Source organism: Eubalaena glacialis, chromosome 4 (assembly GCF_028564815.1).
Source record: "Eubalaena glacialis isolate mEubGla1 chromosome 4, mEubGla1.1.hap2.+ XY, whole genome shotgun sequence".
Classification (NCBI taxonomy): Eukaryota; Metazoa; Chordata; class Mammalia; order Artiodactyla; family Balaenidae; genus Eubalaena; species Eubalaena glacialis.
The window spans coordinates 170,908,115-170,934,536 of record NC_083719.1 but is presented as its reverse complement, the minus strand read 5'-3'; the positions used below and the strand labels follow the sequence as shown (position 1 = coordinate 170,934,536).

Sequence of the window (26,422 nt, the reverse complement as noted above, 5' to 3'; positions counted from 1 at the left end):
AGAATGGCATTTTTATCTCTGTCTGGATCTTCCGCCCCAAACCCCATAACTCCAGACCAACCATAAGAAAAACATCAGAAAACAAACAGACAAACAAATTGAGGGACAAAATACCTGACCAGTCCTCCTCAAAACTTTCAAGGTATCAAAACCCAGGGACGTCTGAGAAATGTCACAGCCCAGAGGAGACTGGGACAGAAAAAGGATGTTAGGGGAAAACTAGGGAAATTCTAATCAAGTGCGGACTTTAGTTAATAACAATGTATCCATCTTGGTTCCTTAGTTGGATAAACATGTCGTACTAAGGTACTAACGTGTTGGAAATAGGGGTACTGGGTCAGGGTCCACGGCACTCTGTACACTCTGTACAGATCTTTGCAACTTTTCTGTAACTCTAAGCTATTCTAAAATTAAGCGAGTACTGAACAGAGATAAGAATGTTATTTCCCTGATTTGAACATGCCTGAGTTTCTTTTCATGGTCACATTTTTGCTATCTGGATGTGTCTTGGAATCAGTAGCAAAGGAGAGTTGCCAGCCCCTGGGAAGATGTGGGTGGTTTGCAGGTGGCTTGCTCTGGAGCTGAAGACCACGGTGGGAAGTCTGCAGCCTCGGGCTGCACTTAGAACCATGGGAGGGGATGGGCCAGCTCAGTTAGGGATGGAACCTATAAATAAAACTTTTTTCTTTTCCATTATGGCTTATCACAGGATATCGAATGTAGTTCCCTGTGCTAGACAGTAGGACGTTGTAGTTTATCCATCCTATATTTAATAGTTTGCATCTGCTAACCCCAAACTCCCAATCCAACCCTCCCTCACTCTTTCTCCCCCTTGGCAACCACAAGTCTGTTCTCTACGTCTGCGAGTCTGTTTTTGTTTCGTAGACGAGTTCATTTGTGTCGTATTTTAGATTTCACATATAAGTGAGATCATATGATATTTGTCTTTCTCGTCTTTCTTCACTTAGTGTGATAATCTCTAGGTCCATCCACGTTGCTGCAAATAGCATTATTTCATTCTTTTTATGGCTGAATAATATTCCATTGTATATATGTACCACATCTTCTTTATCCATTCATCCATCAGTGGACATTTAGGTAGCTTCCATGTCTTGGCTATTGTAAATAGTGCTGCAATGAACATTGGGGTGCATGTATCTTTTCTTTCTTTCTTTCTTCTTTCTTTCTTTCTTCCTTTCTTTCTCTCTCTCTCTCTTTCTTTCTTTCTCTCTCTCTCTTTCTCTCTTTCTCTCTTTCTTTCTTTTTTCTTTCTTTCTTCTTTTATTGTCACATGGCATGCGAGATCTTAGTTCCCTGACCAGAGATGGAACCCATGCCCCCTGCACTGGAAGCACAGAGTCTTAACCACCAGGGAAATCCCAGGGGTGTATGTATAGTTTTGAATTAGAGTTTTCTCCGGATCTATGCCCAGGAGTGGAATTGCGGGACCCTATGGCAGCTGTATCTGTTCCTGCACGTCTCACATCAACCACCTGCACTCCAATCCTTGCTCTCAACGTCATCTTCGGGGAACCCAACCTGCGACAGGGACCTTGACAAGAAGAAATGGCTCAGGGAAAAGCTACCTGCACAGGGAGGAGATAGAGGCCATCGCCCCTGGGGTGCGGCGGGGAGAGTGGGCACAGAGATTTGTCATTTCACCCCCGATACTCAGCCCTCCTGGCTGTCCCACTCTAGGTCACCTCGGGATACAGAGGTGACCCGGTTAGAGTCCCTGCCTGTGCAGGAAGCTGGGGGCACCAGCGGGTCTGAATCACATTAGTGCAGGGCCTCCCCCGCGGCACTGGGGTTATTCGGGGTGGGTCATCCTCTGCTGAGGGCCCCTCCTGGGCACTGTGTGGGGTTTAGCAGCATCCCTGGCCGCACCCATTTGATTCCAGGGGCCCCTCCTCCCCAGTTGTGACAACCACAGATTTTCCCCACACATCACGGAAGAACTGGGTGAGGCGGGGGCAGGATGGCCCTGGGCGAGGACAGCCGTGTTGAAGCAACCAGCCTGGCCCAGGGCAAGGTCTGCCCCAATCCCGTCAGCGCCTGCATTTAGAACTGCCCCTTTCCTCTCCCACCTCCCCTGTCCTGCAGTGGTCTCCGAGACATCATCCCCATGTAATAAATCACACCTTCTCAGTTTACTGTTTGCTGCCCTCGTTAGAACGTGAGCTCTTTGAGGACAGGGATGCTGTTATGTCCCCAGCACCTAGAAGAGTGTCTGCTGTGTAGTAGATGCTTCATAAATACTTGCTGAATAAAGGAGTTGAATAAAGGGATGAGTGGATGAATGAATGAAGGTTACAATGGAAGGAGGGGGGAGATTCCCTTTCTAGCTCTTGGGGGTTGGGAGATCAAGTGAAAGATCCGTCCTAAATAGGCTGACCAGCCTTCTGGGGTTCCCTGGGACTGAGGGTTTCCCCAGAGTTCCAGCGCTCAAACCTGAGCGGTCCTGGGCAAACTGGGGGCGGGTGTTGGCCACCCTATCTAAACACAGTAACAATTCCAGCTGCAATAGCAATGGCCAATGACCTCTACGGTCTTATTGACCATGCACAGTTCTTTACCTGGCAGGGAAGGGTGGGCCAGGATTGGAATTCTGGTGATCCAGGGCGGGTGAGGGTACACCCTGGGCTTGTGTAGGGGAGTCCAGAAAGGTTCTGGAGGAAGTGACAGTGACACAGGAGGGAGGGAGGAGTCTAAGGAAGAACGTCCCACATGACAACGTGTGCCAATGGCCCTGGGCCCAAGGTCACACCTGACCAGGGCTTGCTTTTGTTTTTTCTAATTTACTTTTTCCCACATGGATACGCAATTGTCCTAATGCCATTTATTGAAAACTCCTTAATTTCCCCCACTTTCTGTTATATCAAGTTCTCATATATCTGTTTCCGGACCTTTATTCTATACCATAGAGCTATACGTCCCATCCTTGCACCACTAGGGCTGTTTCATCACTATAACTTTATTTTTTATTCATTTTTTTTTTTGGCCGTGCCGTGTGGCATCTGGGATCTTATTTCCCTGACCAGGGATCGAACCCGCGCCCCCTGCAGTGGAAGCTCGGAGTCTTAATCACTGGACCTCCAGGGAAGTCCCCAGGGCTTGCTTTGACATCCATCGAATGGTGGCAGGTGGGCACGGGGAGCAGCTGTCTGTGAGCCATCCTGTGTAGAAATGCAGGGTGGAGGGGAGGACAGATGGAGCGGGAGGGGAAGAAGCGGAGGAGGGATGGAGGGAGCGAGGGAGGGCGGGCGAGAGACAGACAGAGAGTTTCCGGAGACAATAGCTCTGGCTGTGTCCTAGGGCATGAAAGCTGAAAATAGCTCCTAGTGCCGGGAGCCTTGGAGCCGGAGCCTGGGAGCCAGGGTGACTGGCTCTCCTCCCTGGTGTGTGTGTGTTGAGGGGGGTGGGTGGTGGCTCTGGGCTTCTCAGGCTGGGAGTGGGGTGCACAGAGCAGGGACGGAGCAGGGACCCTTCTCTCTGGGACCTCGTGGGCCATCCTCAGCTCACAAAGCTGAGCCACTCCTGGCCCTACGAGTGGGGGGCTTCTCCTCCCTGTCCCCTGGATCACACCCCCTCACACACAACTTCCCCGTGGGTGTTCCCAGCAACCAAGAGAATCTGTTTTTAAAAGATTTGGGGGAGGGGGGTAAACATACAAACAAGAGCAAAATGGATACTTTTTCAGAATGTGAATGGCTCTGTGTAAGCCCACCCCCAGGGTAACCACAGTCCTGACCTCTAACACCCTTGACGAGTCAGCCTTGGCCTGGGCTTGCGGACCCACGGAAGCTTCCTCATCCCCTCCTTCAGATCCCGTCTCTCCCTCGGCGTCTTTGTGAGAAGCACCCGGGGAAGTGGGACTGCTAGGCTGTACTGCTGCTAGAACTCCACCTGGGCCGGAGCCGCATCACCTTCCCTCCTGGGACTTGTGACACTTAAGGGAGACACCGAAAGGGCAAGACTTTGGCTCCCTGGCTGGCAAAGAGCAGGTACTCAATTGTCATAAGTGTCCGTATCAGTGAGGGTTCTCCAGACAAACAGAATCCATAGGGTGTGTGTGTGTATATACACACACACGTACATATGTACACGCATACAAAAATATACAGCTGTGTATATATGCAGTATGCATACACACATATACACATATAGTATATACAATACACACATACATATATACACACATATAAAATGCATAGTTTGTATATATACAGTATGTATACACACATATACACATAATATATACAATACACACAGACATATACACTATACATACATATAAAATGCATAGTTTGTATATATACAGTATGTACACATACGTATAACACATGCAATATACACACCTAGGTACATATATATCATACATATATACACACATACAAAGATATTTAGGTGTGTATATAGACAGTATACATACATACACATATAATATATGCAATACATACACGTACATACATATAGACACACATATACACCTACATATAAAAGCATATAGCATAAAAATATATATGTACTGTATATATAAATTCATCGTATATATACATAGATATATCATATATATAAGATATAGACACATACATATATACAATGTATACACACACATACACACCTATATGTAAATATGCGCATGTACATACACATATAAATACATACGCAAGTGTGTATATAATAGTATATACATATATACATATAATACCTAGAAACATATACACATACAGGTATACAACATATATACACACCTATATATAAATATACACTGTATACATACATACATACAGTTTACATATACTGTATATATACACACCCATATATCCATATATGGGTGTGTGTATATATACAGCATGTTCACATTTATAATATGTATACTATATATATACACATACATACATGTATACAATATATACACACAAATATATAGGCTTGTATGTATACTGTATATAGTACTTACACATATACTACAAACGCACGCACATATAAACATGTGTATACATATATATAATATGTATACACACATATACAAATTAATAGGCTTGTATATATTCAGTATTTTTACATATATAGTTTTGTTTTAAGGAGTTGACTCATGTGACCGTGAGGCAGGCAAGTCAGGGCAGGACTCTGGGCTGGAGACACAGGCAAGAGCTGATGTCCCAAGGCCATTGGAGGAACAGTTCCCTCTTTCTACGGAACCTCATTTTTCTCTCCAGTCCTTCAACTGATGGACGAGGCCCACCCACGCCGTGGCATTGACAATCTCCTTTACGCAAAGTGGACCAATTTCAGTGTTCATCTCTTCTGAAAAATACCTTCCTGGCCACATCTGGAATAATGTTTGTGGTTGCCGGGGCCCCACGCAGTGCGCACATGAGGTTAACCATCCCCCTGGCGATGATGACACTTTATTTTCTCCCTTTACCATTGTCACTACTATTCCAATTAAAATGGCAGCGCCATGAGGGCAGGGCATTTCCTTTTTTGCCAGTACTGAGCGTCCAGGGTCTGGTGCCTAGCATAGGCTAAATACACGGCATTTTTGTGAACAGAAGCCGGGATTCCGGCTGTCATATTTAATGAGGAATTATAGTCTTATTATTGGGGCGGGGTGTGTCACGGTACGTCAAGGGCGGGAGTCGAACCCGCCACCCCACGCCTCGAGGGGTCTCCCCGGGTCCCCACTTCGGGGCGGTGGGGGTGGCCGGGGGCAGCCGAAGACGTACGTGCGTGCGTGCGTGAGAGCGGGCGAGTCCACGGGGCGGCCGGTGCTCGCGCCGCGAGTGAGTGGTTCAGCCCGGCCCCGGCTCATTGTGCTCGCCTCACGCCGGCCCGAGTTGGCGGTAGCGCTGGAGGCCCCGGGCCGGTGACCAGAAAGAGGGAGCCGGGGGCCAGACGGGAGCGCGGCGGCGGCGGCGGCGGCTGAGGCCCAGGCCAGGCCCCCTCCCCTCAGCCTCCCGCCCGCCCGCCTGCCCCGCCCCCGCCGGCGGCGCCCCGCCCCTCCCCCAACCGCCAGACTAGCCTGGTCCGGAGGCTGCGCGCGAAGACACGGGGGAGAAGCTGAGGCTGGAGTCGCCTGTGGGGGCCGAGCCTGCAGTCTACCCGTGGCCGCTGCCGGTCTACGTGAGTGCCGCCCGTCCCCTCTTCCCGACCCCCGCCCCTCTTCCCCCACGGCGCGCGCTGAGCCCACTGAGAAACGGAGCGACTCGAGTCGCCAGACCCTCTTTGGAGCCCCCCTTCCCGCCCCGCCGTGGTTCTCCACGGCCGTTTCCAGCCCCCGCGCGCAGGGTGGGCAGAGGGGAGCCGGGGCCGGCAGGGGGCGCAGACTCGGCCGCGGGGACCCCGCGCTTCCGAGGGGCGCCCGAGCCGGGCTGCCGTTGGCTCTGTAGGGCTGGGGACCGGGGTACCCCCGGGCCTGGACTGCCGGCGGGCTTGCCCTTCTGTACTTTATGATCTGACACGTCGGGTTTCTTTTTCCTGACCAGCTTTACCAGACTTTACCTGACCAGCTTTACCAGCGTCCCCTGATAATGTGTTAGATATTCAAGTTTTAGGGCCGGGTCCCAGCCCTATGGAATCAGCAACTCTGGTGGGGCTCAGTGATCTCTGTTATAACAGGCTCTCCAGATGATTTTCATTCACCTTAAAGTTTGAAAATATCTGCATTGTCAGCTGGCCAAAGCGTCCACCAGCAGGTGAAGGGGAGTGGCGCCTGGAAAAGATAGGGACTAGCCAAGGTAAGTGCAGTAGCATTTGCCGTGGTAGTAATGGAGAATGCCTTTTCTCCACTGGTTGGCACAGACTAGTATCTGGGAGCAGTGTCAGGGTTATTTAGGATGCTTTACATTTCAACGTAGAGTGACCGCTGTCCTGGTTTGCCAGGGACTTCCCCTGTGTGAGCACTTAAAATCTCATCCTGGCAAACCCCTTACCCCTGGGTTTGAAAAATTTAGGGAATAACATGAAATTTAGGGGAAACATGATGTAGGTTTTGGGCAAGTCACAAGTGCTAATTAAAGCTAAGCAAGTATGGACAACATCTAGCCTTCTTTACCCCTTTGCGGGGAGGTAAATCTGATTGGGTGAAAGGACTTACTGTTAAGAGATCTTTGTAGAAACATCCCCTTCTGCTTAGTCCGCTGGTTCTCAGTTCTGGCTAGACATTGGCATCGTCTGAGGAGATTTAAAATGATTTTATTGGTCTAGGATGACCAACCGTCGGTGTGAGGGTTTTTAAGAAGTGCTTCAGATGCTTCTAATGTGCAGCCAAATTTAGGTGCCACTGCTTAAGCTTTTGAACCGCTGCTGCATATTTTCACCTCATCTTCCTATGAGAATATCCAACTGTAGTTGAGGTTTGTTATTTTTCTTTTTCTTTTTTTAACTGTCTTATTATAAGATTTACTGTCTTAAATAAGATTGAATGTACAGAAAATCCTGCTAGTCCATCTGGTGTAGCTGGATACCCAGAATAATATCGTTAAGATATGTACCATTTAAGTATTGTGACTGGCCTTTTTAAAATTAACATATGCATTAAATTAGTATTGATAGTATAGATCTCTTTCGAAGTTGTCATGTTGGGGAGCTATACCTCTAACATGCTGCCATTGCTAAATAATCTGGATACCTCTTATTAGGAATTGCTTTTAAAAATCTTTAGGGATTAAAACCCAGATTGCTGTATTATTTGTACTGGGACCACAAAAACCTCACAAAGTTCCCCCGCTGTACCTTCTACCCCCATCTCTAACCCTTGGCAACTTCTAATCTGTTCTCCATCTCCACAGTTTTGTTATTTTAAGAATAATATGTAAACATAATCATGAATTACTTAATCTTCGGAGATTGGCTTTTTAAAATTTTTCCCTCGACATCATTCCCTTGAAGTTCATTTCAATTTTTGCATATGTTAATAATTTGTTCCTTTTTGTTGCTCGGTAGTATTCTATCATAAGATTTTATCACAATTTGTTGCAACATTCACCCATTGAAAGACATTTGGGTAGTTGCCAGTTTTTGGCTATTAGAAATAAAACTGCTATGAACATTTATGTGTAAGTTTCTGTGGGAACTTCATTAAGTTTTTGTTTCTTTTGGATAAATGCTCAAGAGTACAATTACTGCATTGTAGGGTGAATCTACTTTTAGGATTGAAAGAGACTGTCAAGCTGTTTCTCAGAGTGGCTAAACCATTTTATTTTCCCACCAGTGATGTGATATAATTTTTCTACGTACTCGCCAGCATTTGATGTTGTCACTATACTTTAATTTTAGTTATTCTCTGATATCTCATTATGGTCTTAATTTGCATTTCCCTAATGGCTAAAGATGTTGAACATCTTTTCATGTGCTTCTTTGCCATGTGTATATTCTCTTCCATGAAATGTCTGTTCCTGTCTTCTGCCTATTTTCTAGTTGGATTTTTTTAAGTTGTTTAGAGAGTTCTTTGTATATTATAGAAACAAGTCATTTGTCTCATATGGGATTTTCAAATAGGTTTTCCCACTGTGTAATTTGAGTTTTCATCCACTTAAAAGGATCTTCTATGAAGCATTTTTAACTCATTTTGATGAGATCCAATTTATCAGTTTTTACTTTTATTGATCATACTTTCGGTGTCAAGTCTAAGAATTATTCACCTAGTTCTAGATGCCAAAGATTTTCTCCTATTTTTTTTTTCTAAAAATGTCCTGCTTTTACATTTAAGATTATGATCCACTTTGATTTAATTTTTGTGTAAGGTGTGTAAGGTTTAGGTTAAGGTTCGTTTTTTGTTTGTTTGTTTTTGTCGAGGGATGTCCAACTGTTTCAGTACCATTTTTTGAAAAGTCTATTCTTCCTTGATAGCTTTTGCACTGCTGTCAAAAACAAGTTAAATGTATTTATGTCAGTCTATTTCTGGGTTCTCTGTTCCATTCCATTGATCTATGTATCTACCCTCCATCATTACTGCAAAATCTTGAAATTGGGTAGATTAATTCCTCCCATTTTAACCTTCCTTTACAAATTGTTTTAGCTATTCTTCAGCCTCTTCTTACCATATAAATCTTAGAAGAAGCTTGTCTATATCCACAAAAACCTTGAGGGCATTTTAAGAGTAATTGTGTTAAGCCTCTTAACTTGGGGAGAATTGACATCTTTATTATGTTGTGTTTTCTAATCCATGAACAAGGTATGTCTCCCTATTTGGGACTTTTAAAATTTTCTTCATCAGCATTTTGTAATTTTCAGTATAGAGGTCCTATAAATGTCTTATTGGGCTTATATTTAAGTATTTATTTAGGTCAGTTGTAAATGGCATCACATATTTTTATTTAAGCTTCTACACATTTGTTATATATAATTTGATAAAATTGTGTTGATCTTGTACTCTAAAACATTTACAAACTAATATTATTTCTCAAGCTTTTTGTGGATTCCTTGGTATTTTCTCCATTTAGATTATCATGTCATCTTCAGATGTAGACAGTTTTACTTTTCCTTATTCAATATAATAGGATATATTACTATTCAACATTCAGTAGGATATATTCCTTCCTATTCAACATAGTAGGAATAGTCCTTTTATCTTTTAAATAAACTTTTTAAAAACTTAACTTTTAAATTTATGTATTTATTTATTTTTGCTTTATTTTCTTACTAGAACCTCCAGTAATATATTTAATAAAAGTGGTGAGAGCAGATATCGGTGCCTTGTTTCTGATCTTACAGAGAAAGCATTCAGTCTTTCAGAGTTAAATATAATGTCGGTATAGGTTGTTTGTAGATCATCTTTATGAGTTTCAGTATGTTCCTTTTCTATTCCTAGTTTGCTTGGAGTTTTCTTTCTTCTTTTTTTAAAATCATGAATGGGATTGGATTTTGTCAAATGCTTTCTCTGCATTAATGGATAGGATCACATGACTTTCCCCCCTTAATTTATTGGATATGGTGGATTACATTGTTTGATTTTCAAATATTTAACCAACTTTGCATAACTGGAATAAATACCACTTGGTCATGGTATATTATTCTTTTTATATATTTCTGGATTTAATTTGCTAATATTTGGCTGAGGATTTTTACAGCCAATTTCATAAAAATATTGGTCTGTAGTTTTCTTCTTTCTGTACTATCCCTGTCTGGTTTTGGTATCAAGCTAATACTGGCTTCATAAAATTAATTAGGAACTGTTCCCTCTACTTCTGTTTCTTATCAAGTCATGTAAAATTGGTGTTAATTCTTTAAGTCTTGGGTAAAAGTGAAACATCTAAGCCTGAATATTTCTTTTGGGAGTTTTTAAATGAAAAATCAGTGTTTCTAATGGTTACAGGAAAATTGAGATTATCTATTTCATCTTGGCTGAGTTTTGGTAGTTTTGGGTGTAGAAGCATTGGTCCATTTCATCTACATTTTTGAATTTATAGTGTAGACTTGTTCATAATAACTTGTCCCTTATTAACCTGCAGGATATGTCATGGTATCCCTGGTTGCATTTCTGATATCTGTGATTTGTGCCATCTCTCTTTTTATCTTTATCAGTCTTGCTACATCTTTATTGATTAGATTGTTTATTTCAAAGAACCACCCTATTGTTTCATTGATTTTTCCCCCCTATTTTCCTGTTTTCAGTTTCATGGATTTTTGTTTCATCTTTATTATTTCCTTCTTTCTGCTTGTTTAGTGTTTTTTCCTCTTCCGTTTTTACTATTTTAATATAGAAAATTAGATTATTGCTTTGAAATATTTTCTTTCCCAATTTAGTGCTATAAACTTCCCTTTCAGCATTGCTTTCACTTCATTCCACAAACTTTGATCTGTTATATCTCCATTTTCTTTTATTCTATGCATTTAAAAATTTTTCCTTGACTTTTTACCCATGAGTTATTTGGAATTGTGATGTTTAGTTTTCATGTGATTGAAGATTTTCCTGTTGTCTTTCTGTTACTGATTTCTAGTCCGATTCCATTGTGGCTAGAGAACATACTCTCTATGATTTTAATTCTTTTAAATCTGCTAATGTTTTTTTATCACCCAGTATATGGTATATGAGTGAATGTTCCATGGACACTTGAATGTGTATTCTGCTTTTATTGAGTGTGTTCTTTAAATGTCAGTTATATCCTGTTGATTGATGATGTTTTCAGTTCTTCCATATCCTTGCTGATTTTTCTCTCTGGTAGTTCTATAAATTGCTGTGTTGAAGTCTCAAATAATAATTGTGGATTTAAAATTTTCTCCTTTTACCTTTTTCAGTGTTGGCTTCGTGTGTTTTGAAGTTCTGTTGTTTGGTGCACACACATTTAGTATCACTAGGTCATCTAGGTGGATTATTCCTGTTATCTTTATGTAATGACCCTCTTTGCCCCTAATAATTTCCTTTGCTCTGAAATCTACTTTATCTGATATTAATATAGCCATTCCTGCTTTTTCTGATTAATGTTCATATATCTTTTTCATCCTTTTACTTTGAACTACCTATATCATGATGTTTAAAGTAAGCTTCTTATAGACAGTATATAGTTGGATCATGCTTGTGATTTTTTCATCTACTCTTCCAATCTCTCTTTGACTTGGTTATTTAGATCATTTACAGTTAATGTAATTATTGCTATGTTAAAGATTAGGTCCACCATTTTATTTTTTGTTTTGTCTTTTACCTTAGTTTCTCAATCCTGTGTTTCTCTTATTTTGCCTTCTTGTGGGTTACTTAAACATTTATTAATAAGTCCATTTTAATCTAATTTACTTATAATCATTTGTGTATACTGTTTGTATAGTTTTCTTAGTGGTTGCTTTTGGCATTACACTATACATATGTAACTTATCATAGCCTACTGGAATCAGTGTTTTATTGCTTCAAGTGAAGTTTCAAAATTTTACTTCCATTTAGGTCTCTTAATATTCCCCAGTTTTAAAGTATGATTTTCTGTAGTATTTCCTTTATATACATTGAGAACCACATCAGATGGTGTCATAATTTTTGCTTTGACCATCATATAGAATTTAAGAAACTCATGAGGCTAATGATAGTCTCTTATATTTACCCCATTTGTTTTCACCCATTCCATTGTTCCCCTTTTCTTTCTGAAGTTCCCAGTCTTCTGTTACTGTTTTTTTATGTTTTCGTAACAGTAGGTGATATCTGGGCTTTCCAGTGCCATTGGATATGCGTTTCAGAAAACACTGAGCCTGGCTCACTTAATGCTACTGAGTTGGAGGGTTTGTATATGTTGGGCCTGTTGGCACAGCAGATGCTAGCAGATTAGACTAATGTTGATGGGACTAGTGCCACAGGAGGATGCATTCCCATTCAGGCTATGCTGCTGCTACAGTAGATCAAATCCCCCTCTACCCCGAGTGTGGGGCAGTGACCTGCTGCTGTCACTGCTTCTTTATTAGGCTGCTTTTGCCTCAGGTGTGTGGTGGGATCCCTTGGAAGCTGCTGCTGCTGTCAATCACAAGGTTAAATTCATTTTAGAAATACTTAAATATAAATATATAGCCTGGCTCTTGTAGGACCTCTGTATTTGTTTTTTATTGCTTTCATACGAATTACCACAAATTTAGTGACTCAAAACAACGTAAATTTATTACCTTACAAGTCTGACATTGGTCTCAATTGAGTAAAGTAAAAGTGTTGGCAGGATCGACAGATGAATGGATAAAGATGTGGCACATATATACAATGGAATATTACTCAGCCATAAAAAGAAATGAAATTGAGTTATTTGTAGTGAGGTGGATTGACCTAGAGACTGTCATACAGAGTGAAGTAAGTCAGAAAGAGAAAAACAAATACCGTATGCTAACACATATATATGGAATCTAAAAAAAAAGAAAAAATGGTTATGAAGAACCTAGGGGCAGGACAGGAATAAAGACTCAGCCATAGAGAATGGACTTGAGGACACAGGGAGGGGGAAGGGTAATCTGGGATGAAGTGAGAGAGTGGCATGGACATATATACACTACCAAATGTAAAATAGATAGCTAGTGGGAAGCAACCATAAAGCACAGGGAAATCAGCTCTGTGCTTTGTGTCCACCTAGAGGGGTGGGATAGGGAAGGGAGGGTGGTAGGGAGACGCAAGAGGGAGGAGATATGGGGATATATGAATGTGTATAGCTGATTCACTTTGTTAAGAAGCAGAAACTAACACACCATTGTAAAGCAATTATACTCCAATAAAGATGGTTTAAAAAAAAAAAAGTGTTGGCAGAGCTACATTCTTTTCTGGAGGCTCTTAGGGGTGTTTCTGTTCCCTGGACTTTATCAGCTTCCAGCGGTCACTTGTAGTCCTTGACTCAGAGTCCCCTTTCTCCACCTACAAAACCCAAAATGTTGCATCTCTGATTCTGCTTCTATTAGGACATCTCTCTCTTTCTCTTTCTACAGTTGGGAATGGTTTTCTGCTTTTACGGACTCATGCAATTAGATTTGTTCCATGAGGTAATCCAGGATAATCTTTCTATCTCAAGGTCTATAACTTCAGTCATATCTGCAAAGTCCTCTTTACCATGTAAGGTAACATATTAATAGGTTCTAGGGATTAGGGTGAGGGCATTTTTAGGAGCCATTATGCTGCCTACCACACCCTTAACAAGTGACCTTGAGAAAATTACTGAGATTTTTAAAGCCTTACTTTCCTCAAACATAAAATGGAAAGAAAAATATCTAGTTAATATCATGAAAGTGAAACAGTATATATGAAATCAACAAATTCAAAAAGTAAGATTTCTTCTTTTTCTTTATGATTTACATGATTCTCAGAGTTCAGGTACTTGAAGAGTTACTTTTTTTTAAACAGAACTAAGGAATTTCAGGGTTCAGGTGCCGTAAGATTGTCTGAATTATCTGAGTAGCAATTAGCTAAGCACAGGTGTAAAGCATTTGATTTACTCCCTGGTGTTCTTTATCTTCTCATCCCACTAAATCCATATCCCTTGTCTAGCTCCAGCCAGTAGAGTCAGAGCTTGTTTTACTGTTTAACTAAAGTTCAATTTAAATTCTCTCTACATCTCCAGATTCTCAGCCCTGGTTGCATATTACAATCACCTGGGAAGATTTCAAAAACTACTGATACCACATTTCCACCTATCATGGATATTTGAGGAGGGACCTGGAATGAAATGCTCCAGCTTATGGTTTGTGGAGCCAAATCATAGTCTACACTGAGCCAAATCATTTGCGATATCACCTCTAAAAAGGAGTTTATCTGTGGTGACTAATGCTCTTCCTTTGTCAGTATGCTTGATTTGTCCCTCTTTGGGGGAAAAAAAAAGGGGGAAAAAAACCCCAGCAGTTTGGCTCCCTGAATTACAACCTGATGCTGCGGAATTAGTGTTGGCTCAGAGCGCACATCTTCGGATACCCATTCTCTCTCCTGCTCCCTTGCATGAACTTATATCCTTGGGCAGTTTTTCATCCACCACCCTCTTTTGCTTCTAATCTTAGCAAGTAAAGTCTCCCCTTAATGAAACAGCATTTCATGAGACTTGCTGGGAGCATAGGTCTGTTCCAGACCTATCATATGTTAGCTAAAGCAGATATAAGTGATGTGTTTTTGGCATTCATCCTTGTGGGTTGGAGAGAGAGGACAGAATTTTATCCTTTTAGGTGTCATCTGACTGGGCAAATGGGCTCTTTCCCTCTGCTGCCTACCATGTAAAAAACTGAGGGTGTTACCTCTAGAAGGTGTCTTCTAGGTATCAAAATAGTTCAGATAAGTCAAATTTCTCAGTAAAAGATGACAAAACTATGGCTTAGGTGGTTAATTTTACATGTCAATTTGTCTGGGCCACCATGCCCAGTTATTTGGTCAAATATTATTCTGGATATTTCTGTGATGGTGTTTTTGTGTTTTTTTAAATTTTTATTTTTATTTATTTATTTATTTATGTTTTTGGCTGCGTTGGGTCTTTGTTGCTGCACGTGGGCTTTCTCTATTTGCAGCAAGCGAGGGCTACTCTTTGTTGCGGTGTGCAGGCTTTTCATTGCGGTGGCTTCTCTTGTTGCGGAGCATGGGCTCTAGGCGCACGGGCTCAGTAGCTGTGGTGCACGGGCTTAGTTGCTCCACGGCATGTGGGATCTTCCCAGACCAGGGCTCGAACCCATGTCCCCTGTATTAGCAGGCAGACTCTCAACCACTGCGCTACCAGGGAAGCCCAGGTTACTTTTGAACTGCAATCCCCACACTTGTAAAATGACATTAAAAACCACTCTTTCTGTGGGTTCTTAGAATTAATTAAGCAGGTTATGTGTGTAAAGTATCCTGGCACTTGAATGAGTTGTCAGAACCAAGGGCTGCTGGAGACGATGCTTATGCCCTAGGTAATCTCCCCTTCTACTGGGCGGCAAGTAAACACAAGCATGGTAGTCAGTGCTCTGGAAGAAGTGAGTTCTGGTGCTGCAGAGCACAGAATCTTTTTTTTTTTTTGATTTAATTTTTATTTTATATTGGAGTATACTTGATTTACAATATTGTGTTAGTTTTAGATGTACAGCAAAGTTATTCAGTTATACATATATCCATTCTTTTTCAGATTCTTTTCCCGTGCAGGTTATTGCAGGATATGGAGTAGAGTTCCCTGTGCTATGCATTAGGTCCTTGTTGATTACCTATTTTATATATAGTCATGTGTATATGTTAATCCCAAACTCCTAATTTATCCCTCCCCCCCCTTCCCCTTTGCAGAGCACAGAATCTTGGAAGGGAGAGTTCAGGCTTCTTGGAGGAGGTGCCATCCTTTCTAAGGATATGTAGAAGCTCCTGGGGTGGCAGGAGGGAGCAGTGTGTGTCAAAGTTTGAGAACTATAAGAAAATATGGCAAAACTAAGGTACACGAGTGGAACTCAGGTTTTGGGAAAGAAATGAGAGTTGATACTGGAAACCTACTGGGGCCAAACAGAAAAGGGCCTTGTTTGTCCTGTCAGAAGTTTGGATGTTTATCCTGAAGGCTGTGGGAAACGCTAAACAACAGTGAGATGGACTTCTGGTTTAGAGACTCACTCGGACCTCCGTGTGGAAAGCACTTGATTGGGTGCAGGGTGAATTGTAATCTAAGGGTCCCACTTAAGTTGTAAAAGGTTGGACTGGATTTCGGAGATCTGAGAGGGAATGGGTGGGGCCTGGTGACCAGTTAGAAAAGGGAGGGCAGCAAGCGTGGGTGACAGTTTACAGCTGCATCTTTTTGTGAGATACAGAGCACAGTAGGAAGGGATTGGGGCTGGGGAGAGGATCTTACTTCATCTTCAGTGCTTTTGAGGGGCCTGGTAGACAGGTCTGGGCCCAAGGTACAGATCTGGGCTTTTTGGGAGGACAGGTGTTTGAAGGCATGGGAGAGACTTACGTTACCCACAAGAAGATCCAAAGAATCATAGGTCTGAAAGCTTTTTAAGTGGGTATATTGAGGATGCTTATAAGCTGAAAGAAAGTAGCCAGCAGAGGAAGGGTGTGAAGATCTAGGAGAGGAAATGATTGTTCATTTGTTTTCAAAAAGCTGAATACTTATTGTGTGCCTGGCCCTTTTCTAGGATCTGGGGTTCACACCATGTGTTATCTCTTCTGCAAGGACAGTTCAACTCATCTCCTGGTGAAGAGAAGTCAGATTATTCTTTGCATCCCATTCAGGTGTAGGAACTGGTCTGTCCCTCTGAAGGGACTTTACTTAACCAGAGTAATAAGTTAGAAATCAGAAGAAATTAGAGTTGGAAGGGACCTTAAAGGCCACTGTACTTAATGTTGCCTAATGTTTTACCTTGATTGTAAGAAAAATTTATTGCAGAGCCCATTCTCTTCAGAGTTCCTTCACTGAACTTTCTTTATGTTTTTCATCCAGTGGGTCTAGCTTGTAGATTTTGGCCTCCTCGTAAATTTGCTTCTTCATCCACATTACATTTTGCCCGGACTATGGCAGAAGCTCCTGGGTGGTTTCACGGCCCCTGGACTCAGTTCCTCTAAGTTCATCTGCCTACTCGGGTTGAGTGATCTTCTAACATGAAAAGATACGCCTAAAATAATGCTGCTAATGACTTGCCCACACAGAGTTAGTGCATACTAGCCGCCCAGCGTGTGCTCTGCCCAGAGGCCTGTAGTCTGAACTGTGCTCGGTCAAGCCTCCTGGGGCTCTTTGGCCCTGAGGAAGGGGAGCTTTTTGTGATCACTCCCTTTATCTAATTGGTCCTTCAGCAGCGGGGCGCCTTTTTCTAATCAGCGGAGGCACCCTTACTCAGCCAGTGGTAGCCCCAGTCCTCATCACCTGTGGGATACAAGCCATGCTCTCTCCCAGGCTTGCTTCCGCCAACATCTCTATTTTTCGTCCCTTCTCACACTTGGACCCCTGGCGTTTAGTTATCCCCACCTGCAGTATTTACAGTGCCCAGCAGGTGTCAGGCTTGAGTGTCTTTGCACAGCTGCTCCCTGTGCAGTTACTGCACCTCCTCCTCCAACTCTGCAGAGCCTCATCTTTCTCGATTGTACTTCAGGGTTATCATGAAGTGGTCACTTAGATATAACTTTTTGCCTCCATAGGAACCTCTGTGCATAAGGGTTATGGTTCTTTATATCATGTGATTGAAATTTTGAGTTTATACATGTCCCTCCTTAATGAGACTTTAAGGGCAGGAGTCGTTTCTAATCCTTAGCACAGAGCAGATGCTTTTTTTTCTTTTTAGATGCTTTTTAATGATGATAAAATGTACGGTTTAAATCACTCATTTTACAATAATTTTGCTTTAGGTTGTGACAGAAATAAAGTTTCCAGAAGTTGTGTTCCTGCAATAAGAAATAAAGATGTGACCTTCCAGTTGTGTAAAGCTCATGAATGCTGTGTAAGTGCGTCGGGTGCAATAAGGAACCTGGAGCTAAATGGGCTAGTTCTGAGAGAGAGAGACTTAACTACGTTAACAAAGGTAAGCCTTCATTGTGTCCTGCCAACATTTGATAGTTGCTTTTGTGGCAAACTAAGCGGGTAAAATTTTAAACTGTTCCTCCCCATTAAAGGGATTGAATAAATAGGCCACTTTGGTGCACCTGTGTCTTGCGAATTGTCCAATTGGAGATGGAGGTTTAGAAAGTGAGTTTCAGTCTTGTTTAAGTCTCTCCCCATCAGACTGGTCTCGTGATTTCCTACACACCATGTTACTTCCTGTCTACCTTTTCTTGGTGTTGTTCATGCCTGGATTGTCTCCTGTACCTGCTCAAACCTTGGTCCATTCTCATTTGTACCATGGAAGTTTGTCATGCTGGATGCTGTCAGAACTAATTTTACTTAAGTTTGTGTTAAGCCGCAAAGCACACATTTTGTATATTTTCTGTTTTTTGTGTTTGTTTATACTCTTATGGTTTCTCTTCAAGAAGTATTATGAGAAGGGAAATAGCAAGATGTAAAGAGCAAAAAAGTCATCATTCTCTTTAAATTGTTAGAACATGTATCTGCAATCATAATTATAATGCACTGTGGTATGTGTTAAAATAGGAAATATATGTAATGTCCCGTAGGAGCAGCAAAGTCAGTGGTGTTAGTGGGGGTGTGTCACGGAAGTAATCACAAAGCAGGTGACTGTTGGTTGGGGTCCTGAAACATTAGTGTGTGTTCCCTGTGTCCAGTAGTGGTCTGGAGGGGTCAGGAAGCCTGCCTTTCAGTTTGAGGGAACAGAGGGTTTGAGGTCCTCTCTCTTCTATTGCTCCAGTATACTGCATAGCAGCTAATAAAATACTGGGTTTATAGTTGACATTTAAATCGCTGATTGATCATCAAGATTGGGATGTATCATTGGAAATGAAAATAGGAAGAGTCTTATGCTTTTTAGGTTTTTCTTTTTTTTCCTATGTCTCAGAAGGCTCTTTGACGGGAGACTTTTTATTCTCCCATACAATTCCATGAATACTTTTACCCTGGCACTTATTTTAATGGCATTTTCAATTTATAAATGTCTTTGAAACACATATTGTAAACTATTTGAGGGTAATGACCATGGCCATTGGTGGCACATCTTAAATGTGCATCGTGTTAATTTTTGAGTGTCATGTGGTCTACCATCAGTGCTTCCCTCTTTCACCCAGTTTTCTTCCTCATTTCCTTCTCCAAATTTGTCTCATTTTTCTACTTTGCCTTTTGCTTCTCTATTCTTGCTTTCTCTTTCCCATTGCATCTGTCATTCTTCTTCTCCTTCTCCTTCTGACTTCATTATGGCCAACCGAAGCCTTTTCTAGTATGTTCTCTATCTTCCTTGCCTCTTTATTGCCATCCACAAACTCTTACAGAACGTTCTTGGTTGACTCCCTTACTTCCTAGCATACCCATGTACTTCATGATCACTTTAGCACATTGAAAAGGGTTGGAATTTTTAAAAATAGGTAATTATAATCAGTCTTCTTTCACCTCTGGTATAAGACTCTTCTTCCTCAATCTGACCATTCTCAAATCTAGAAGTACTCCAGCTCATTGGTCCTCCTTACCCTCATGTTTAGGCCAAAGAACTTGTGAAACCTTAGCCCTGTTTAATACTTGAATTTATCAAAACATAAGAGAGCTAATTCTGCCTAAGGGCACCAAAGAAGAATAAAGATTCCACAGATAAACGTTTAGTCCAGATTTATAATGGACTCTAAGTGCCTAGTTGAGTCCTAACCATTAACTCACTTGAACAACAGGGAGCTCATGACAGAAACTAACATGTTAATTGTATAGACACTTCACCATTCCTCAATGTAGCTGATAAACTGCATCCAGTTAGCTTAAATAACATGAATGATGAATTTCCCTGTGTATATAAATTGGGAGTTTGTAAAGTTATCTTTTTCCCTTTGTACAACTACTGACTACCACCTCGCTTGGTCACGGCAATAGAAAATGATGACTAAGAAACACATTGTCTCTGGGCTTCCCTGGTGGCGCAGTGGTTGAGAATCTGCCTGCTAATGCAGGGGACACGGGTTCAAGCCCTGGTCTGGGAAGATCCCACATGCCGTGGAGCAACTGGGCCCGTGAGCCACAACTGCTGAGCCTGCGCGTCTGGAGCCTGTGCTCCGCAGCGAAAGAGGCCGCGATAGTGAGAGGCCCGCGCACCGCGATGAAGAGTGGCCCCCGCTTGCCACAACTAGAGAAAGCCTTCGCACAGAAACGAAGACCCAACGCAGCCAAAAAAAAATTAATTAATTAATTAAAAAAAACAAAAAAAAAAGCACATTGTCTCAATATCAGTGGACATAATGTCCTAGTATTCTACAAAAATCTCTAAATTCTTAATCTAAGAGATATATCTGCCAATATCTTATATCCTTATCCTTTGTTAATATAAATATCCAATCTATGAACGTCTCAGTTTCCTTACTTAGAATATGAGGTGGATAGATTTGCTAATATCTAGGGACCTTTCCAATTTTAATATTCCCTGGTTATAAGGGCTGAGCCAAATACAGTGGCTCCTTAATCATTAACCTCGCTCATGATGAAAGTTATCAGCCAGATCTACATGTAAGAGATCAAATATTCATATCCATATATATTGTAGCACATTGACTTTTACAGAACTCAAAGTAACACAACATAGTTACATTCATAGACTTAAGGTCACTGTGGTATACTTTACAATTTTTCTTTTCCCTAGGAAGGAAATGTAGATCCCTGGGAAGGGATTTCTTTCTCTGCCTCTTAGTAATGTAAGCCTTTTATAATCTCTTAGATCCTAAAAATGGGTAGGGTTTTGGCAGGTGGAGCTTAGGAGAGACCCATCAGGTGGCAGGGACAACATGAGAAAGGGCAGAAGGAAGAATGGATTTTGAGAAGGACCTGATATCTTACATGATGAGAGCAGCGTTTCACAGTCTCTGTCCTGCAGAACACTGGTTTTAGATGATGTTGATGTAGTTACAAGACAGAAGCATTTGGGAAGAGCCGTACTCTACATCCCGACATGAAATTCAAGTTTCACTTTGTTACATTACATACTCTGAAAAGTTTTGGAGGAAGGAATTGATTTCATTTTTTTAATTCAGTCTTACTCACAGTTACTTGAGAAACCTATATTCAGCTGATGGGACTGTATTTTGTGAAAGGCCAATCGGAGAAATGCTGAGATGGAGCTTAAGATATTTCTGTGTTGGGACAGGCATGTGATTATTTTTCTTATAATTCTTTACTGTTTGTCCTAACAATTGTTACTTTGCAGGATTTTTTTTTTTTTTACATCTTTATTGGAGTATAATTGCTTTACAGTGTTGTGTTAGTTTCTGCTGTATAACAAAGTGAATCAGCTATATGTATACATATATCCCCAGGTTTCAGTTTTAAGCCTTCTGTTTTTACCTGAATCATTGGGCCTCTTAGAAAGCTCAACAATTCTGGGGTCTTCATCTCTTATGTAGTTTCCAGAAGCTCCTGGCACTTACCACTATTTCCTCTTGATTCTTTTCCTCCGACTTCAAACTTCTTGCGATTATGAGCTGATTGTTTTCTCAGCCTCTAGTGTCAAAACCAGCTACCTCGCTCATCTTCATTGTCTCAGTTACAAGGTGCAATATTTCGCACGTTTATATGTGTCAAAATATAAGTCAGGGATTGATACATAGCATATGCTTAATAACAATTGTATTTCCTTTTTTTCTTTGTTCAAAGGTATCCAAACACTGGCCAAGTTCTTAAATTGAAAGTAGAGTGATCTAATTTATTCAGCTCATCTAACCATCAATATTGAATATTTGTCTTTTTTCTTACACATATTTCTTGTATTCCAGTCGTGACATTCTAGAGCACAGTGAGCACATGTATAACTTATTACTGCATTACTACCTTGGCTATTCCTTGACCAAAATTTACTTCTTACAACTGACAGCCTAATTAACCTACTAGAGTCTTTTTTTAATGTATGCATACAAACAATAAACACCAGTTGCATTGCTAATAACTGAATTTTTACATCTCTATGCACCCATGTATCCAACACCAGGTCAAGATATTATAAAATATTTGTAACACCCTACAAGGTTCTCTGTTACTTCTTTCTGTACCATACTCCCCCAGGGCAACACCCAAGCTGACCTCTATCACCAATATATGACATACATGGAATCACACAGTGTGTATTCTTTGGTATCTGGCCTTTGGTTACATATCATTATATCAGTAGTTTATTCTTTTATTATGTTTTCCTGATTTTTTAAACCTAGACATTCATACAGTGTCAAAGTACCACTGATTTCTTAATATTATTATGCTGACCTCCATCTTCAGAGGCTTTCCACAGTCTTCCATCTGTCTTTCCACCTACTTTCTCTTCCGTCTAATTATGTTTCATTTAACCAACCTCAGTCAGCCTTTCCCCCATATTCCCCAACACGTAGCACTCCTGTGTTCAGCCAGTTTTGTTCCCTATTCCATAAGCCCTCTGTGCCATTGCTGACACTGTGCTTGTTCCCTGCCCGGAAGGCCTGTTCCCTACCCTCTATATACTTGTTCAAGACTCAGTTTAAATGCTGCCTGTTCTAAGAAGTCTTCTCACAAGAAGCCAGTGCTTTTTGGAATCCTTCTTTAATGAAATCCCATAGCAAGTGTCATCTGTCCTCCCTGATCTGGTAATTAATTATCCATTGTTCCTATCATATAGTGTTTGTTTTTCTTATGTGCTGTTATTATTTATTGAAGCAGATTATAGTGACTTGAACCAGGAACTGGGTCATTTTCCTCTTCATTTTAGTGCAAGTTTCTGTGATATGAAGTTAAACTCCTTTTCCCTCACTTCCCATTCACCCTCAGCACTTGTTAAACACAAAGTACAAGTGAAACTTATTGGTTAACAGGTTTTTGTGGTCCTTGGTTCTGGTCCCTAGGCCTAAGCTGCACTTCTGTAGTGCTAATTTGACTGATTTCTTATTGTCACATAACTCAGGAATTAACTAAATCACAACAAATTTAGATACATATAAGATATTATAAGAAAACCAGTGGATGTCACAAGTTTAGACCTGGGGGAGAGTGTTGTATGAGTCCTAGTTTGGTGGGGCTCACACTGCATGATTGCGCCTTCCAGTATTCCATTGTCAGTAAGAAAGAGGTATGCAAATATATGCTTAATATTTAACAGTGTTGATAAAAAAGAGAGGAGAGAAAGGGATGACAGGTACTTTGAGGGCTTTTTGGAATTCATGAACAATTATGATTGGATGGGGAAAAAGAAAAACCGAGGGCTAACTTCCTGCAAGTGAGCTCAGGAAAGAGAGAAGGGCTCATCTGGTATGCAGGTAGAGAGGTTTGACCTACAGAATCTTAGAAAACCTCAACAATCTGAGCAGTGATGGCAAGAGGCAAACTAAAGGGATAACAAAAGTCTGCAGAAGTCTCGCACAAAGAGCTTTGGCATGGTGTTCATCATCTAGCTAATCCTAACATGCAGACATTTATGAGAGTAAAGTCAGGTGTTTGCCAGAGTGGGTTCCTTATTTGGGCAACTGGGTCAAATGAAGAAAGGTAAATGTAGGGTGCCAGAGTAAATAAGGAGAGGAAAAACAAAACGAACGAGACCTATCATTCATCAGTGGTTTCCCCCCAATATTCTTAAGCCTCCACCTTATCTCCATCTTACTAGTAACACAGGAACTAGACTGAACAATCAGGTAAAAGGTCTCTACAGAAACTGAGGTAATATAGAAAATAAGAAAATAAAACATAAAATTGTAAATTTTCTTCCTAGGGGTAATTGAGATGATAGTTGAATAATAACATAAGATCAGGTGAAGTCTAAAGACATTTTAGAAAAGCTGGATAAAGTAAGAAAACATCTGTTCGCTGGCATCTGAATGTTAGAGAGACACCAAGACATGTGGGCCAAATTCTGGAGAGAAGGGAAACACAGATGCAAGCCTGACATTTGGTGCAGCTTTTCTCCTTGGGGCATTTGCTGATTCAAATCTTACAGCCTAGGAGCTGAAAAGCCAAGGAGTTCAAAAGACTCTAACCACAGAAGCCAAACGGCAAGAGCTCAAGCTAAAGGCAACAACTAATGGAATGACAAGCTAAGTGTATCTTTAGTCTCACAGGGCTGCGGAAACCATTACATTTAAAGCCTAACAAATACATGGGTAGTTGGGAATAGGGAGAATCCAAACGCTCATATGGTAATCCCAAAGGGCAACACCCGTAGAGGAAGGACAAGACAGAAATAGAGCAACCTTCACACAGACTGAAAAACAGCTTTGAATGAGCTCAAACTGAGAATGGACTAAGGTTTCCAGTCCCTATAGTAACTGTCTGCCATGGGCAAAAGGAAATCTTTTCAAGAGAACGATAACATCCAGAATGTGGAGGTATCTTTATAGTTTCCTAAAATAAGTTAAGCCCAATTTTAATATAAAAAATAATTTGATATACCAGGAAAAAGACTAAATGATCAAAAGCTCAAAAAAAAAAAAAAAAAAACAGAACAAGAAAGAAAGAAAGAAAGAAGACAATATAAATAGACACAGGAGGACAAGAGTTACCAGGTGTTGGTTAAAAAAAAACAAAACAACTATGATTAAAAAAAGAAAATATACACATGGCAAATAAGCGTATGAAAAGATGCTACACATTCCATGTCATCAGGGAATTTTAAATTAGAACAATAATGAGATACCACTACACACCTATTCAAATGGCTAAAATCCAAATACTGAAATACCAAAGTTGTTGACGATGCAGAACAACTGGAATTCTCATTTGTTGCTAGCAGGATACTTGGCAGTTTCTTACAGAACTAAACATACTTTTACCATACAGTGATCTAGTAATCATGCTCTTTGGTATTTACCCATAGGAACTGAAAAGTTATGTCCGCATAAAAACCTGCACATGGATGTTTATAACAGTTTCTTTCATAATTGCCAAAACTTGAAATCAACCAAGATGTTTTTCAATAGGTGAATGGATAAACAAACTATTGTTTATCCGTACAAAGGAATAGCATTCAGCACTAAAAAGAAAAGGCTATGAAGCCATGAAAAGACATGGAAGAAGCTTAAATGCATATTGCTAAGTGATAAAAAGCCAATCTGCAAAGGCTACGTGCATATTATATGATTGCAGCTATATGAAATTTAGGAAAAGGCAAAACTGTGGAGACAGTCAAAAGATCAGTGGTTGCCAGAGGTTGTGGGGAGGGAGAAAAGGATGGGTGAAGCCTGGAATTTTAAAGGCAGAGAAACTCCTGTGTATGGTTCTGTCATGGTGGATACAGGTTATTGCACGTTTGTCAAAAATCATATAATGTACAAAACAAAGAGTGAAGTGTAAAGTAAAGCATGGACATTAGTTAGTAATAATGTATCAATATTGGTTCATTAACTATAACAAATATGCTAATATAAGATGTTAATAATAGGGGAAACTGGGTTGAGAGGTAAGGAAGTATGAGAACTCTGTCCTTTCTGCTTAATTTTTCTGTAAACCAGAAACAGCTCCAGAATAGTCTGTTAATTTAAAAAACAAATCTAGACCTGCATACAAAACTTGCACGTAAATCCAACCACAACAGCATTATTCATAAGAGCCCCAAAGTGGAAATAACCCAAATGGCCATTTACTGTGAATGATCAATGAAACACAGTAATATCCACACCATGGAATATTATTCAGCCATAAAAAGAAATCAAGTACTGATACATGCTACAACATAGATGAAGCTTGAAAACATGCTAAGTAATTGTATGATTCCATTTGTATGCAATGTCCAGACTAGGCAAATCTGTAGAGACAAAGTATATTAGTGGCTGCCTAGGGTTTGGAGAAGTGGGGGAGTGAGTGACTTATAGTAGATTATTTTTTGCGGGGGGGGTGGATGAAAGTTTTACAATTGATTGTGGTGGTAGATGCATAACACATTAAATTGTACACTTTAAATAATATGGAAGGTAAATTATATCTCAATGAAACTATTATTTAAAATTATGATTTTACAGAAATTCAGTCCGTAACTCTATTATGTGTCTATCTATCTATCTATCTATCTATCTATCTATCTATCTATCTATCTATCTGTCTATTTGTCTATCTATCTATCTGTGTATCTCTCTATCTATCTATCTATCTGTCTATCTCTCTGTCTGAATGTCTATCTATCTATCTGTGTATCTATCTATCTCTCTATCTGTCTATCTTATCTATCTATCTATCTCTCTCTATCTGCCTATCTCTCTCTATCTCTCTGTCTATCTCTCTATCTGTCTATATCTATCTATCTCTCTGTTTATCTCTCTATGTATCTATCTGTCTATCTCTCTATTTATCTATCATCTATCTATCTATGTATCTATCTATCTATATCTACCTGTCTACCCATCTATCCTTATGTATAGAACAGTAACAATGGCTTATAAGTCACTTCCCTACATTATTTTATCCTTCCAAAACTCTTGAGAGGTCACTAGGCCATAGGAAAAGCACTGAGTTCACTGAAACAC

The 26,422-nt window shown here is 40.7% G+C and overlaps 1 long non-coding RNA gene across 1 annotated transcript in view; it reads left to right on the top strand.

Annotated features, from left to right (window-relative positions):
- Positions 1-6,053: 6,053 nt before the first annotated feature.
- LOC133090236 (uncharacterized) overlaps positions 6,054-26,422 on the top strand; it is a 52,223-nt gene continuing 31,854 nt past the window's right edge. Inside the window, exons 1-2 of the long non-coding RNA XR_009700790.1 lie at positions 6,054-6,129; positions 6,625-6,743. This is a non-coding gene — a long non-coding RNA (uncharacterized LOC133090236). The remainder of the gene's footprint in view (positions 6,130-6,624; positions 6,744-26,422) is intronic.